Here is an 18,452-nt window from a genome sequence, read left to right as displayed (position 1 = left end):
CGGTGCTTCTTTTGTATCGGAGGCTGTTTTTATGCCTCTGTGAAGATCTGAGAGGTTTTTTTTAAATCCTTAATCGCGTTTTCTCCAAACAAACAAACTCAGATTGTGCATTTTATTTTATTTTCTCAACTGAAGGAGCCATCAGACTGATACTACTCACTCGCTATATCACCGTCCTTAAATCTCGACTGTTTCCCCAGCCCAGTTTTATACACGACACCATGCTTTAATATTGTGTGGTAAAAATCAACAACTTGCAAACCTCTCTCAACTCTTTCCAACCTAAATACATTCCATGCATGAACTATACTATTTCTTTGTTACCTGCCTTGATGTAGTTTGCAAAAAAATAAAGTTTCATTTGCTGTATGAGACATGGTGATGATGCAAATAGTGGATTTCAGTTATTTACAAATTGCTTCTCCCCTGCATTGAAGAATATGAAAAAGAAAAAAACGATCCTTAGTGGAAAGTGCCTGTCAGGGTGTTTGTACCCATATAAAGAAATCATTCAAATTATTATCCTCACACGGCAAGATATTTTGATCTAATTGAGCGTCTGTATTTCTATGAAACTCCCCGGTCATTTTTTTTTTAAGATTTAGGAGGTTCGATAAGAGATTTAAAAAGCATTACTTGAACTTCTGTGCAGTGCCGTCAAACTGATGCTAAATCAGGTCAAAATCTATCTTGTTGTGCCTTCTAGTGTCTTTGATGATGCCTCTGGGTCTGCGGTGTTATTATATGTCATGCTTTGCGTCTGTTCCTGGCCGGAGCTTTTTTGGGCTTTTTGATATTAGTGCGGCGTAATTATGTCTACTGAAAGTGGAAGCTACTACAACCTTTTCTTTCTTTTTTTTTTTAAACGAATGCATCGGTATCTGTCTATTTCCATGTGGCTGTTTGTATACTGTACGTCCACGTCTTGTGTGGTGTTGTATTGTTCTTCATATGTGTCGTATTCTAACCTCTAATCTTTATGGAAGTCTGAATTTTCAGACGCAGGAGAATGTGATGATTTTTCTTATTATGTAACAGCTTCACGATGAATAAATGATGTCTACAAGAGATTATGTGAGCTTGTCTTTTATTTGAGGACACACCAGTGAACACACTCGGATCTGAAGTGCGGCAGTAATACTATGAGAGCTCTCCGACTGGCTTGTTGAGCGAAACCCCACACGAAAAGCAATCATTTTCTCACATGTTTTGAATTTTCTTTTCAAAATTATAGGCAAATTCAAAGGAGAAAACTTTGAAGTGTTTTTATTTTTCTATGAGCGAAATGGGAATTTGGGGGAATCACCATGTCATTGGTTATTCTCTGCAGATTTTTCAGCCTTGTGTGTTTGTATGAAAGTTTAAGTATTTCAAATATAAGTAAAACAGGGCTGTCAACTCATAGACAATGAAGTCGCAAATAATTTGAAATTAGCTCTCCTGCACTGAACATGCTGAAGTTAGATTGTTATTCCGGTAACTGTCAACTATAAAAAGTCCCAGGAGAATATGGACACGACACTCAGATGGACATTAACAATGTTTGCCTCCAAAGTGCGAAAGAACTATTTACTATGGCCGTGGCGTGCATGCGCAGTAGCACGGTTTCTGCCATTTCCACTGGGACGGAGTCGGAGCGTTCAAAAAGTTGTGTTTTCAGTGGCTCCAAGCACCATTGTCATGTAAACGGAAACCCAAAACACAATGAAAGTTTTGTGTTTTCAGTTGAAAACATCATGTAAACAAAGCCTCGGGCCACATTTAAATGTGGTACAACTGATATTTCTCTGCCTTGCATTTTGGGCCTTGCATTTACACATAAACGCGGCTACGAGTCACCATAAACGATGATTATTGAAAACTCCGACCACACCGAAGATTTTGAAAAACACTGTTGTCTCAGTTTGCTTTTGTTACGTCCACTTCGGTGGAAAAATGAAGGGACGCAACAATCTCAATGGGGGGAGGCAGAGATTTATGTGATGTTTTGTGGCATGGTGTTTGTTCCAGGATTCTGATTGGCTATCATGGTTTCATGCTTCTCGTTACACTGCCCCCTACAGGTTTGGCATGCTCATAGTAGCTCTGAACCAGGTGTGTTTGCTGGTCCGTGTAAACAAAGATATTTTTTTATGTAAATATAGAGGGGGAAATATCCGTTTTTGTAAAGACCGACGTGCAAACGTGGCCTCTGTCTCTGGGTTCAGGCTTCTCGTCTTCCCCTCCTTGTGTCTGATTGCTGTTTCCCTGATGTCTTTCACCTGTGCCTCAGTGTGTGATTGTTTTCACCTGGTGGCTTTACTATATGTTGGCCGCCTTTTGTGTGTTCTGGTTGTTGGCTTGTCTGTGTTTCGGTGTGTGTAGTTCTCTTGTGTGTCAGTCTCAGTTCCTGGGATCATTTGGATTTTGAATATTTTTTGTATAGAACAAAGATTCATTTCTGTTCCACCTATAGCGGTGTCTGGGATCTTGAGTCCTCCTCTGAAACAAACCTCTGCACTTTCATTGCTGGAAAGCAGCAGACATGGGAAGTGGGAAAGTTCCTACCTGGGAATAGAAAACGATCCAAGCTTGTTTCTTCCTTCATGCAAAGTTGGAAATTTCAAAGACCACTGAAGCAAATTTGGTGTGACTGAACGTTACAGCATGAATCCAAGTCGTTTCTAACTTTTGATCTTAACACAGAAAAAATACACCTCTCAGAATTATAAAATTATTCCTGTGGGATGTTCTTGTATAATCTCTGCATCTCCCACTTGTACGTATAAAAACAAAACATTTAATTCTCTCTTTGTTCATTCTCCCACCTCTAATCCGTGTCATCTATTCTCACCTTCCTCTCACTTCTCACTCCCTCTCTCCTCCTCCTCTCCAATGACACCTGCCGTTTACCCAAATCCTGCATTCCTTGCTCTATTTCTTCAGCCGAGACGTGTTTACAGACAGAAGGAAGGACCAAACGCAGCATGACGTTCTCACTTTTGATGACTGTCACGAATCTTGTCATTGTCACCAATGCGATTGGGAGCATGTGCCCAAACGCTGAAGGCACCCCGGATACCAGAGTTGTGTAAATACAACGCCACAAGAGGGGATTTAACAACAAATCCTTTTATTCTTTGCTGCTTTGCCTCAAGACACGAGTCACGCAACGTTATCCGAGTCCTCTTTTGAGCCTGTGCACCAAGAAACTGAGGTGATGGCATCACACAACTGAATTTGTACCACGTAGAGAGGAATAGGGCAAACTAAAGCCGCGCTGCATAATTAGCGTGTGTCAATCTGCTCGGCCATTCCAGCGGATAAGAGGCAGATCAGTGTCATCCCTTCACGCAATCCCCTCTTTTAGGAACAGACTTACAACTTAAGTCAATCAGCAGCTCTCCGGCTCGTGCCAAACGGCCGCAGTCATCTGTGCAGCATCACACAACTCGCATCTTAGAGCACTTAAGATCCCATTAACCTCATTATTGCGCGGGAGTGTGAGAAACTGCTTACACTTAACAAAGTTGGAACTTACGTGGATGCTAACTCCATTTTACGCTGACGTTTCTCTTCTCTATGTTTGGAAAATATTCACATGGTTCTGGTGTGGAATCCTTGCAGTAAAACACACCTGGGATTTCAGAAATTACACTTTCACCAAGGACAAATACCATTATAATAAACTGGTGTCTGTTTACAAGTTATATTTGTTTTGTTTGTTTTAAGGACAATAACTAGTGATTTGAAAGGGTTTGTCTGTTTTAAGTGAATCTATACAGCAACGCTTTATTGAAGATCAGTAACCTTACATTCTTACAACTTAATTTGATTTTATTTTGCAACTGAAAAAACAAGCCTAGCAGAATTACATTAGACAAAGTCCATTGTTTTAATTAAAATATAAAACATTTTTTATTCCAATACAACTTTTAGACCTTTACTCAGTGTGGCGATAACGTTGTCGATTTCTCTAAGATAGAATCTAATGACTGGTCAAATTGGCAAAACATGTTGATGCGATTGTATTTTTGTTTGTGTGGAACGATGGGGGCAGTGGTTAGTGCTCTCCCCTCACGGTCCTGCGGGTGCTCCTTTTTCCTCCCACAGTCCAAAAACATGCAAGTGAGGTGAATTGGCGACCCTAAGTTCAAATTCAAATGTGTTCAAACATGTTTGTGTACATACTTGTATGCGTCATGGATAACCAACCACATCGTGTGTGTGTAAAAGACACTCGAACATTATGTAATACGTCTGACTTAAAGGCAGGTTTCTGTTGATGCTGTGTGTCTCACACCTGCTGCAGAGCTCGCTGCAGCTTTAACAAAAACTGCCTGTCACAGACACTTTCTAACTCTCCTGGCAGGCCGTCGGCTGTTAATTTCTCTCTCTCCTCTCACCGGCAGTGAGCGGAGGAGACGTGGGAGGAGACACAAATTCAATGTGTGATTCTTCCACATTAATTCAAATCACATACATTTTTTTTTTTTTTTTTTTTTTTTTCTCTCTTCTGTTTTAACACCTCAAACAAAGACATCAAACCAAAGAACCGGTGCTTTGGTTGTCGCTTTTGCAACATTAAAGTGAAGATTGCTGTGCAGCCCTGCAGCAAATGGCCCAGGCGCGGGTATACGGGTTTAATCTGTGACCTCCACGTTAAATCTGCACGGTTATAAGGCTGACCATCTTTAGCGCACATCACATATCATCCACGGTGCGAAGATGATATTCGAGGGCGGATTTATGAACCCATATCTAATCCATAATGTTTCATCTCCGAATGAACAGATTGCGATTCAATATAATCCATGGAAATGACGGAGAGTTCATCCCATACTCACTCAGGGCAGCAGACAGAGCTGAAAGATCAAATAGTTCCTTACTCCACTTTATTATATTACTGCGTGGGTTATATTTTTAGTCTTGTCCACCCCTGTTAAAGCATGCCTAAGTTACTTTTACTAATGAAATATATTTATTCATCAGATGAGAGGACAGTTCTCATTCACAGATGTATTGATGACATTTCCTTTGAGCAGCTATTCACCTAAGAGGTTCTGCAGTAGCCTCTGTTTGTGTGTTAATCATAAAAATGAAGTGTTGGTCTGCTGTGGTTTGACCTCAGGGAAGAAACACTCCGTTTACAAGCCACGGTAAATATTCATTCAGCTACTAGATTGGAAATTAAATACCTTACATAAATTAATACTGGCCGCTTTTAGATCTGTGCTGCTCTTCATACTGCCAGGTACACGTGTTTTCCATTCCCTCCTGTGTCAACGTACGTGTGATGTAATGTGGATATTTGTGGGGTGTTTCTCCAGAAGCTCTGTGAGTGTCCGCTGCAGTCCCTCCCTGCAACCACACACTAATCACGACTTGTTATCTGATGATGTACGTATGCCATGTAAGTTGTGTATTCTGTGGGAATCTCCATGATGCACTTGTGAATGTACATTTTGTAATTTTACAACATATTTTAACCATTTAACATGAGCTAAATTGAATAAATAATGCTTATCTTGTCTTATTTTATCTTATCTTCCTGCAGCTGATTGCTGAAGGAAATAATACTAACTTTAGTACTTCAATCTGTTTATATAACTGAGTAATTTTGACAATGATCACAACAGCTTCCTTGTATCAAAATGTTTAAATCCACCTCCTCATCATTTTTCTTTTCCCCTGAACCAGAATAGGTAATCCACCTACTCATCCCCCGCATGGTATCATAGCGGAATCATTACTCTCCACGCACACGCACAGACACACCGAGTCCAAAGATCCCATGGAGGCTCCATCTGGACAGGAACAAGCTTTGCTCTTCCTCTGTGTTTGTCACCCACTTTGCATCTCATATCCTCACATCCCTCCTTCGCCTATTCTCTGTCGCTTTGTTAATGCACCAGCACTCGTTCACAGGATGGTTTTGTTGGCTTTGTTCTCTCTGAGGCCCCATTATGAGAAAAATATGGTCTGGTCGTTGCGTGAAGATGTTGTTAAGCTTCGATTAAATTCAGATGCTTATGTTGGTTTGGAAGTAGAGGCCTCTGCTGTTGGATACAACTGTATGACGCATCTTTATGGAGAGAAGACAGGAAGGTGAACAAGAAGTCTAAATTTGGTTGGAAAGCAGATGGATGATACCAAACGAGTACGATAGTTTCACTGTTGAACCTCTTTGTTGCTGCTATTTGTGGCCATGTTTCGCTTGCACAATATCTTTGATCTCACCGGGGCTAACCAGAGTAAACAAAGGCTAAATAAAGACCAAGTGCAGAAAAATACATTTAAAAAAAAAAAAAGACTGCCTTGCTGGATGTTACAATGAAAGAATCTCTGATTAGTAGTTTATCGGATTAATAAACCGTACCACGCAGGTCGGATGAGCATAAACCGTGTCACGTGAGATGAATCAGATTTTCTGTTCGGTACCTGACGCCAACAGGCTCCTTCCATTTTTACACCATTATAAATAATCACAACACCACGAGCAGGGAAGTGATGTGATTAAGACAGCAGCCTTCTGCTGGTACGCACGCTGTGAATTCATTTTGGTAACAGGAGTCTTCATGACGCTTTTAATAAAAACAGCAACCTGAGAAAATCTAATGCCTGTGAATATCTATTACTGCTGTTGAGGAATCGTTTCTTACAGCTCAATTCTCTAAAATACTGTTCAGTCTTAGTTTTTACGACGTATACCCTATTTTTCTTTTTTTGTAGTTGATTTCTATTTCAGATAGAATATCCTGTGTAATATAAACTCCTCCTTGTAATACCTGGAGAATACAATTGCTCTCTAAGCATCCATTCAAATTATGATGACTCTGCCTTTCTATATTTTCCAGAAACTTCTCCATCTGGTGATCCACACACCGATATAATCCCTCCGTGACATTTCCTTGAAGATCCCACTCTTTGTCTCTAATTACTTTTTTGTGATGCTTTGGTTCCCCACCTTTTTTTCCTGCACTCTCCCTCGGACGGCGCGAACAGATGCATGATAATTTGTTGCGGCGCGTGACTCAGTTCACAGAGGGCCTCGGCTCTCTTGACAGCAGCGCGAACACACCTTCCCGTCTGCGACAATCTACTTTGTCCCTTCGTTTATTTATATCACTGAATAATTCATCTCCATCACAGAGCACTTGTGTTTGTTTAAACTTGAGCACATAGACTCGCTTACATCTATGCCCAGGTGGACGGACCTCGCTTCATGTATGAAGCTTCTCCTCTGAATTTAGAAGTCACTGTTCATTGTCGTTAACTTTGCATTTCTTTCTCCTGAATCTGTTCATCTTTATACCTTTCTTGCAGGTTTTGCAGAATGTTTTTGATTTTACAGAAATACCGATATCGATACTAATATCAGGTATTGGGTCCGATACCGCACAGAGCACTCGTACTCATACTCATAAAAGATCCCTGATACAACTTGGTGAGTACAGCATGAGAGAGGACAAGAGATGCCGGTGGTATCGATGCATCCCTGGTTGTTTTATCACATTGTTTACTTTCTTTATTATCCTCCGAGGGTTTAAAGCAGATGTCCACCATGTCTGAGTCTGGTTTTGCTGGCGATGTTTCCCCGTTCCTCTCCAGCATCACAGATAATTGTGAGATTTGTTAGATATATATAAGAATAAAAAGAACATAATAAAAAAAAAAGATGGATCCCCCTGCTATAATTTTCATACAGTGAGCAAGCTGCGTCTCCAGGGAAGAACGATTTTGTGATATATTGATCATAAATGATGTTTCATTTTGTCTTTCTCTCAGTTTCACTGCATTCAAGCTGATATATCTAACAAAACCATAAATATTTTCTTTTGTATTCAGCCCCAATTGTTTCTACAGTTTATGCGCTCCAGCAGTAAGAAAAAGCAAGAAGAGAAATAAAAGAATCGGATAAAAAAAAGTCTGGTCTGGAGATGAACGAGTGTCGGATGACGAGTGGGATGTGAACAGACATGCCGTCGGACAACAAGAATCAAAAAAGGGTCCAATTTTCACACAGGGAGAAGAAGAAATCTCCTCTGTTGTATCATTTCTTTCCCTCCACTACCTATTATTAAAACAAAGTGCATGTGTGTGTCTGAACAGGCCTGTTTAAAAATGCATCCACCTCAGTGTTTTGTAGTTTGTCCTCCAAATATCTTCTGAGCAAAAATACTCCAAGGGCTTTTCATGCCACCTGCTGGAAATCAATTTCTCCCCGTGAAGAAAGAGCTACACACACACACACACACACACACACACACACACACACACACACACACACACACACACACACACACATACACACACAGTTCTTGGCTTTTTGCTGACAACCATATCTCAAGAAAATTAAATATTACTCCCTCACCTCCTCAGCCACCTCTCTCTCTCCTCATATGTCCTCTCAGCTATCTTGTCTTCGGTGCCAAGAAACACAGCCCACATCCTCGGGCTGACTTCATGAGTAATGGCTTCTCCAGCAGCACCACGCTCTCACTCATAATAAAACTCATCAATTAGGAATCACGAGCGTGCATTAGCGACACGACACCGATGCGGCTCCGAGTCGGGAGCCATATGGCGGGTTTACAGGTTGGGAACTGCAATCTTTAAACACTCCCGCTGTATATGTGAATTCCTCTGTACCTACAAGTCCCCTTGCTTTTCGGTTTTGCACAGCAGAGTCTGCCTGAAGACATTCATACGTTTCAGATATGGTGAATGAAAAGTAGGATGCTTTAATCCGCTGGTATCGTTTAGAAGAGGGTTGACAAACGCAGAGTTTACGGGCCAGATATCAGGCAAATGATGATAACAACCTAAGACAATGCACAAAAATATGTACAACTCTATTATCCAGTATGCCTATATGGTATGATACTGTTTTTACTTCACCAACAATACATTTCATGAAGAAGTAATAAACTACCTTTCACAGGTACATTTCTTACTAGGGATGCACCGATACCAGCGTCTGGTATCGATTTAGCATCGGCACAGGATATGTGGTTCGCGTCAAGGCATAGCCGTCACAAATTGTTTGCATTTGGAGTATAAGTTGTTTTGGTTAGATCCTCTGTCCGTCCATCTTCTGTTCAACCTTTTCCAACTGAGGATCAACTGCTGTCGGCCAATCAAAGCTTACAATGGGTGAACAACAGCCGATAGTTTTATTGAAATATTACAGTCAAGGTCTCCTTTAATAATTTCCGGCAGGCTGGATTGAACCTACTTCTGGGTGGGTTTTGGCCCCCTAGGTCACTTGTTTGACGCCTCTGATTCAAAGAAAGTGTGTGTCATTACAGATTTGGAGAAAGCGTCAAGAAAAAAAAAACCATCCTCACGGAAGTGCAATGCTGTCAGATCCAGGGTCAGTGGTTCTACAGAGCAGCAGGCTGGTCCCTTCAAAGGCAGAGATATTGCTTTATCATAGAACACCTGAGGCTTTGTCTGCGACGTGAGAGCACTGACCTCTCCTATAGTTCTGTGGTAATAATCCTGCTCCTGTTGTCACCTAAAGAACTGGGGAGAACGTCCTCAGCAACAGTACAGTGGAGAGAAACAAGTCCAAGAAGGCTTCAACTAAAAAGGACTGAGAGAATGCCAGGCTAAAAAAAAAAAAAAAAAAAGGATTTCCCTTAACGGTTTTTACATATTGTAATGCCTCCTCTGGCAGGCTGTTTCCAAAACTAGGGCCGTGACATGAATATCCACCTAGCTGTATTTCATTGTCCTCATCGTGGGAACAACTAATAGGTCGTTGTACATGAGCAATCTACCGGGAGCGTACATTAAGGCGTCGAGGCGCTCGTACGTCTGCTGATCTGAATACCAATAACGGGACCTTGAAAGCATTTTCAAACGCTGAGCGAAGAGACTGCAGGAAGGATGAGGTATCAAATTGTCCCTGTGGCCCTTGTAAGTAAAGCTGCATTCTGAATGAGGTGAAAGTTATTAATAGTTTTTTAAGGTCAACCAGAAATGTAAGTATGAGGGTAATTAAGGCCTGTCAGTATCTGTCTGCTGCACTTCAGACATTTTTCTCAGGTGGCAAAAGACAATTCTACTGATGTTGCTTGTATGAGACTCAAATGTTCAAGAATATGATTATATTTATTCCAGGAGTCTTGCATTTGCAATTCGCTCTTTTTTTTCATTGCTTTGATAATAATAACTCAATCTTAACTACTCTCATTTGCATTAGATTATGAAAAAAAATTCGAATTAATGTTTTCAAACAGAAAAAAAAGCAATGTTTTAAAATAAAAAGCTCCTTTTATACAACAAGTACTCAAAGTTAGGAAATCTCTGGCCAAACGGCATGTGTTTGTGGGTGTTTGTGAGTGAAAGATTGGCTCCAGCTGCCTACAACCTTGGACATTTCCAATCCCTGCATGCACTTGCGCTTGCTTTAAGAAGGTTGAGTTCTTTATAAAATGAACCGACCATATTATGCAGAAAATAACAAATCAAACGTTACCATATGTATTTCTTCTCTTGAAATTTGCCACTGCTGAGGAAGCAAAGCATTACAGCATAACGCGAGCATAGGCTATTACCGTGAGTGGAATTACACACTGGAACATACAAACATCTTGTTCAGTTTTTCACACTGTCGAATCAGACTAACAGCCTTTTACATAATTCAGGCTCGGGGTGTATCCTACATCATCCTTATTTTCTGACTTAAATTCATTGCCTTTATTACGCTCCACCACCCCACCACCCCCAACACAGCTTCGCGGGGGAACATGCACGTTCATAAACACAGATCCCCTCACTGGATGTGCAGCAAATGACAGATTGTCCCATGCGGGGAGAAGCGAGATTAGATTATCTTTCAAGCTGTCACCTTGAAATGGATGAGGATACAAGAAACAGAGAGATGGAGAGAAAGAGTGGATGGAGCAGAGGAGTGCAGATGAAGAGAGAGATTAAAAAAACTATGAATACAAATGCAAGAAAATTGGATTCCATAGAGTTTCCATAGGAAGAGTGTTTGTGTGGAGACTGCATGTACGAAACTACCCGTATCAAACAGATTGTTGCTGTAGCTCTAGTTGGTATTCCACATGAGTGTAATCTCTGTAGTTTCACCCTCCTCTAACATCTACGCCCCCCCACCTCCATTACACTCACTCTGTTTTTATCTTGCTCCCATCTCTTTCCCATTTTGCCATTTTCCTTTGTCTTTATTTGTACCCGCTGCTGTCACCTGTTTCGCCCCCGCCACTTCTGTCTCTTCATCTCGTCTCCCACATCTTTCAAACCCCTGCCACCTTCCTCTTCACCTCCATCTTTGCTCTTTCTCTCCCTCTCTACAAATCTTTGTCTTTATTTGTACCTCTCTCTCTCTCTCTCTCTCTCTCTCTCTCTCTCTCTCTCTCTCTCTCTCTCTCTCTCTCTCTCTCTCTCTCTCTCTCTCTCTCTCTCTCTCTGTCTCAGGATGAAATATTCATGCCCATCCATACTGGGAGTCTAGCAGCAGCAGCCGGAGTCACAGGAGTCAATGCCTTCAAAGACTTATGGCCTCTGAGCTTACAGAAAGAGAGCAAAGAGAGAAAGAAAGAAAGAAAGTAAGAGGGGAACGAGTTGGAGGAGGTAAAAAAAAAAAACCAGAGAAGAAGTGCTGGCAAACAGGTGAGAGGGAGAACTAGAGCGATGGGATGAGATGTGATGAGAGAAAGACAGAGGAGCCCCTCGATCACATCAAACACCAGGAAACATATGATGAAACGCTTCTTTTTTATTTGACATATACATGCAGACACACACACACACACACACACACACACACACACACACACACACACACACACACCCTCACTTTCAGACAGCCTGTGTAGGTTAAACACAAAGAGAAAGAAAACCACAGAGAGGTACAACGCCTCCAGCAGTTCAAACATCGAGTGACACATGATTAAATGCACTGCTGCACTCCACCTCTAAAGAAAGCCCTCGCACCCTTGGGTGCTTGCAATGCTACTCAAGCTGTATTTTTTTCTTATGTTGATAACTTCATGAGGTCGCACTACATTTCTGAGTTCCTTATACAGTATAATCTTTAACGATCACAACTAAGTGTCTCGCCCACCATTGGCTTTAATATCATATGGCAAACTTTAAAATAACGAGCAAATACATGTAAGGTGTTACCAGTTGCTTTACCTCACATAGACATTAGAACAAGCAGTCCCCACAAAAACACAAATAAAATGCAAAATTGTACTTGTGTTTTGGGTGTCTGTGTACACAACAACCATGAAAGCGGAACAATTCCTGATAACAGCTCCCAAGGTGGAACTTTTTGAAAAAAAACTCAGTTCCATGTAAACCAAGGAAAACGCAACGACTGTCTTTCTAAATGCTCGGGCTCCGTCTCCGTGTAGACAGCGGAGACGTTGCTACTGCGCATGCCCACCACAGCCGTACTAAATAATTCTTCTGCACACGCATGAGTGGATGGACAATAACAAGAATGGCGTCCTCCAGAGTGACATGACTCCCAGTCCCTGTTCTCCTGGGACTTCAAGAATCACGACTTTTATTTGACAGAAACACAATTATACACAGGATATTGTTTCAGGTTCAGCACCTTTAGTCTTTAGGCAGCTATGACGCCGCCCTGACGGCCGCAGAGAGAACACTCTGTGGCTGGGGGTGGGTGGGTTCACTCCTGGCCTTTAACCTGCATCGTTTCTTGTAAATGTCTTTGTTGGGAAGAGTTCTGATGGTACGCTCCACTATTGATCACTGAACTGAAGTCCACAAATGGCATTTGCACATAATTCTGCTTCCTACTATCCAGGAGGACCACGGCTGTGTGCAGCAGGTGATTGATGGCAAGGGAGAGGAGATGATGAAGTTTTTGACAAGTTTTTCAAAACATCACCAATGAAGTAAGGGCAAGGGCCTGTGGTGATCAAAACAGCGGGGCTTGACTTTCTTGGTTGTGTTTTAGTTGGAGGTCACCTGTAAAAACGTTGTCAGTCCCTACGAATGTCCGTTTACTCACCATTGTTAAAGTTTATAAGCTATTCTTCTCTGCCTGCATGTGCGCGTGGATTCATTATGAAAATAACCAACAGCATGGACTAATCGCCTGACACGCTGACTACATTGTTTTCAGCGTTTCTGCCGTTTTGTCGCCGTAAAAACATGAAACTTTTCTGAAACGTAAACGCGAATACGACGCGATTTCACTAGAAACGTGTGCTAACCCTCCCCTGAGCCTACCTTCAAACACGTCTTGATCTCAAAACTGAATTATCTCACATGTGGGAACCCTGAACAGTCCCTGAACGGTAACGTGCAACAAGCATGATGACTATTTATTTATTTTTTTTCCTTTTATTGATTTACATTGATTTCTTGAGACTACTTCCATAACCCCATAATCTTAACATGCACACACACTCTCTCTCTCTCTCTCTCTCTCTCTCTCTCTCTCTCTCTCTCTCTCTCTCTCTCTCTCTCTCTCTCTCTCTCTCTCTCTCTCTCTCTCTCTCTCTCTCTCTCTCTGCAGGTCAACACTAAGACGCACACATGCACTTCCTCTCTGAGGGTTTCACTGGTCAACCCCTCAACATGATGCAGTCGTCTCTGTGCTGCTCACTCTGCTCGCAGTGTGTGCCAGATGTGGTCTTGAATTCACTTTGTCTAATTATCCTGAGTTTGCACAACAGAGTCGCCAGCCGCCCTCCTTGCCTGTTGGATGAGCACGCACGCACACACGCACACACGCATACACGCACACACGCACACACGCACGCTCACACGCTCCAATTAGGTGCCAAATTCTGGGTCGTTTCCAAGCAACCTACATTAAGCCACAACTGCTGTGAGGGAAGCTTCAAAGCTTTGAAGAATGCTCAGCCTGTTTGAATGGGAGCGTTTGAGAGTGTTTTATGTGTGGGAGCAATGGGAGAAAGGCAATAAAAATTGGAAAGATATAAAGAAATTGAAAGCAACACAGATCTACAATATGTAATTACAGTGAGTTTGCTGACACATTACCATCACATCAAATATAGTGAAAGTTTGATGCGGATTTGTAATTTTTTTGTAGTTTTGAAACAGAAAAGCAGATTTAATATCTCTTCATCTTGGCTGTTGTGAAGAAGCTGACCCTGACACGACCGGTGATGGGGATAAAAAAATAAAAAAATAAAAAAAAAGGGCGATTCATGATGTAATTCAGCTCCACACCACAGCGTGCATATTCTATGAACTCTGATTATGTCTGTGCCCTGTGCACTTCCTCTACTCACACAGCAGCTGTCAGTGTTACAGCACTCTCTCCTTTTCATTTCCAGCTTAACACTCAGCTGTGGCCTTAAATTACCTGAGCCGGCAGTGTTCGCCTTCTCAAGGTTCACTTTTACAGCCAAAGGTGCTTTTGCTGCCAGGGTCAAACTGTTTGGAAAAGGGGCCTCTGTCATTTATGATAAGCTGTGCTTTTTGCTTTTAGCTTTTCAAAAAATGTGTCATGTTTCCTCCAGTGTGTCAGCAGATATTCGGTGTGGTTAGATCAGTTTGCAAGGAGCTATTAGATGGATTTCTATTTGAATTATTTACTTTTCAAAAGCACAAATTGCCACCATACATTTTTGTTTTAATCCTTCTTTTAATGAGAGATATATTCTGTAAGAAAAGGCACAAAGCAGCTTGATTATTCTCAAAATACATACTCATTAAGTCTTATTACTCAGCTGAAAATATTTATTAAGAAAATGCACCTTTCAGCCATGCTTCGGGGCCTTCAGTGTCCCAATGTTGTGAGAATCCATTTATCCTTTATTAAGAACGAAACTATATAAACTGTGAGCTCTTTTTAAATATTTATGTCTTCAATATGAAACAGTGGGCCTGGGCAGAGTGCTACAGACGGACATAAATAGTCTTCACATATAAAACACTTTTCCCCAGTATTAACAACAGTGGCAACAGAGCTTCCATAAAAAGGTACTCACACTGGATATCAGTTCGTAGCCAAAGGACACTTCTTCACAATAGCAGCTAAATCGCCATTACCTTTCAAACCAGGCCCCCAAGGAGGCTTATGTTTTTGCTGGTATATGATATATCCAAATCAGGGTCTAGTGGACTCCTTGGACAGGTCAGCATTGTGTCACAGGACTCATACATTCACGCCGAGAGGCAATTTATGGTCACCAGTTAACCTCGCCAAACTGACAATCGTGTCTCTGGGCTGTGGGAAGAAGGTTTAAACACAATTTGTTTCCTTAAGGATGAACTGAAACTTTATAGTGCGCTGAAAAATTAAAACAACAAAATGAATACAGCATTTAACACGAGCTCTTTCTTCTGACAGGTATTAATGGTAGGTATTGCCACAAGTTGGATCCAAACACGAAAATGATTTCAGAAATATTTTCAACAATTCCGTCTATACTGACATTTATAATCCATTGAAAATGTATTAAATCCTTTCACGACTTGGGCACAGCAGAGCATGAATTTAATTAATCAGTAAATCCCAGTGGTTCCACTCTGCATTACATCCAGGGATTACCCCAGTTTACAAGTGCAAAAACATCATCATCATGAATAATTACATTGAATTGGTTGCATTATTGCCATATATTTTGCATTTTAAGTACTCTTGAGAAGCAAATATATTCCCTCTCAGTGTGTGTGAGCGTTTGTTCATAGAGTAGATTCATGAGGGACATTAAAGAGTGGTCTTCATATCATAAAACACTCAAAACCTCCACAAAATACAGATTCTTGTTGCTGTTGGCTTGAAAAACATCAACCTATTCTGCTGGGACCCTCAGCAATATACATAATACATTGTCTCTCAGAGCAAAATTTGCTCATTAACAGGAACATATAGTCAGCTAATTAGCAGTATGTGAGAGAATGATGCTTCAACCCCCAGAAGACACAAAATACTGAAACCAAAAGGAAATGAATTAAAGTCACAGTACATGGTTTGATGGATAGTTCCTGATGAAGGAGACTAGTAGGTTCAAAGAGCGACAAAAGGAGGCTGTGTTGCAAGGATGAACATTTGATGTAACCTGAGATTCTTCAGAATATCAGATAATTACTCCGCTGTGCACGTCCACCTACTCCCACACTCACTTTGTAGATATCATTCAGTCTCCTACAAAAGGCTGCAAAGTTTGGCTCTAGGAATTTGTCGACAAAAAAGAGCAGAGAGTAGAAGTGAGGAACATTCCTGACGAGGCCCCGGTGCTGCCGTGTCACCCACAGGACCCTAAAGCTGCAGGCATGATTAGACATCTCCGCTACACTATGCAAAGTTGCAGCTTTCGATGTGTCTTTTATTTCTGGTGTCTTTTATTTCTATTCAACTCAATTCAAATGAACTTTATTTATGTAGCGCAGAATACAACAAAGTCATTTCAGGGCAATTTTACAGAGAAAACCCAACAAATCCGCATGAACAAGCATAAGCGACTGTGGAAAGGGAAAAACTCACGTTTTTTCTTGAAAGAGACCTTTGCAGAATCTATGACGCATCAAAGCATCATGAAAAATAAAACACAGTAGTGTCACGTCAAAAGTTCATATCAAAAACAAATGCATGCATGCACAAATCATGCACAAACTCGCAGTTCGGAGTAATCGATTAACCTAACCTGACAAATATGAGTCTCTGGATTGTGATCGCAGAGTACAGAAAGCAAACATTCACATGGGGAAAATGCAATCTCCACAGGCTCAGAATAAACTCAGGGTTTTTCTATTTTAGAGGCGAGGCTGCGAAACCGCTACACCCTCTCAAAACAACCAGCTGCTTATGTCACCTTTGTTTGTTTTGGTCAGATCTTCTTAAAAAAAAAAAATAAATAAATAAAAAAATAAGACCATAATTCAGCTTAAAAGCTAAATCTGTTTATCAGAAAAGTGTTCTTCCAAAACACAACCAGTATCATTGTTAGCACGGGTCAGGACTATTTGGCACCATTACGGTCGCTCCACCCGCATTGATCCAAACAGACATTTGGCAACGGAAAGAGATTCCCTTCCTTTCATCACTGGGTCACAGACACAGGTCACCTCCACATTGCCCATTTTCACTTCTATTTGCATTGCCGGGGCCACATGACATCAAGTAAACATTACATTATTCCAGGGAAAGAAAAAGATAACTGAATTACAATCCTACTGCAAGAAGAAGAAGAGTCGAGTGAAAACGGGGGGAAGAAAAAGATCTTGAAGGGAAAAAGATGTAAGTCATTCTCCAGGCTGCTTCTGCTCACAGGGAATTCGGTAGCAGCAAATTGTTCAAAAATTTATTGATTTTCTTAGTGGGGTTTTCTTTCTTTGAAGGTTTGATGTAAATGATTATCTGAGAACTTATGACTCAACCAGTGCAGAGAAACTTCATGTGCGTGTGGATGCCTGCTAATCTATGACAGGAAACTCTTTGAAATATTTGGAAAATTTGACAATTTATGGCTTAAAAATTTTTATTGGCTCTTAATATGCACATTTCTGAGTACTACAATCAATCGTCAACAGTAGTAATGATGATAAGCTTTACCTCAACATATAAAAATGTGAAAAAAAGGTCAATTTTGATGTAATCGAAGAACCCTAAATATGACTTTTTAGACACATTGAGTGTATTTTAAAATTTTAAAACTGTTTAATTGGCTTTTGCTTTATTCTTAAATTGAATGTCAATAGCACAATTGTTTAATCATGTATTCTTGGATCGCTTTAAATGCTTTATTGTCCATTTGAAAGAAATGTAAGGGAGTGTGGATGTTTTTTACTGATACATTAAGTGCAGCAAGTATTACTGTACAATAGATGAAATATGTGTTAACGTTGCAATCTGAAAGTTCTTTGAAGCACTTTCACCTGTTAGATTGTTTGACAGTCAGTGAGCTAAACGACCTTCCTCTCGTGACTCTCGCACGGAGCACTGGAAACAGTCGGCGATGTTTCGAGTGCGATGTAAGATGGAGAGCCTCACTTCATGTTGATCGGCTTGAAGTTCTGAAATCATGTACTTCATATTATTTTTATTGGATGTTTCGTGTTGCCACTTATGAATAGATACTTTGTTAGCTGTATTCATTAATTTGGTGGAGTAGTACAGTAGTGAATAATAGTTAGAGATCCTTTCTGTGAGGAGCTTGCATCTTCTACCTGCGCCTGCATATTTTTTTTTATTGTGGATACTCCAGATTCCTCCAACAATTAAAAAGTGGGCTCATAGGTGTGTGTGTGTGTGTGTGTGTGTGTGTGTGTGTGTGTGTGTGTGTGTGTGTGTGTGTGTGTGTGTGTGTGTGTGTGTGTGTGTGTGTGTGTGTGTGTGTGTGTGTGTGTGTGTGTGTGTGTGTGTGTGTGTGTGTGTGTGTGTGTGTGTGTGGCATCTTATTACTAAGGTTATTCCCCAGTCCTTGACAACCTCACTTAAGTTAAAAAAAAAAAAAAAAAGGATACAAAGGATAGATAGATCT

Source organism: Lipophrys pholis, assembly GCF_963383615.2.
Source record: "Lipophrys pholis genome assembly, chromosome: 19".
In the NCBI taxonomy this organism is placed as follows: Eukaryota; Metazoa; Chordata; class Actinopteri; order Blenniiformes; family Blenniidae; genus Lipophrys; species Lipophrys pholis.
This window is presented reverse-complemented; position numbering follows the sequence as displayed.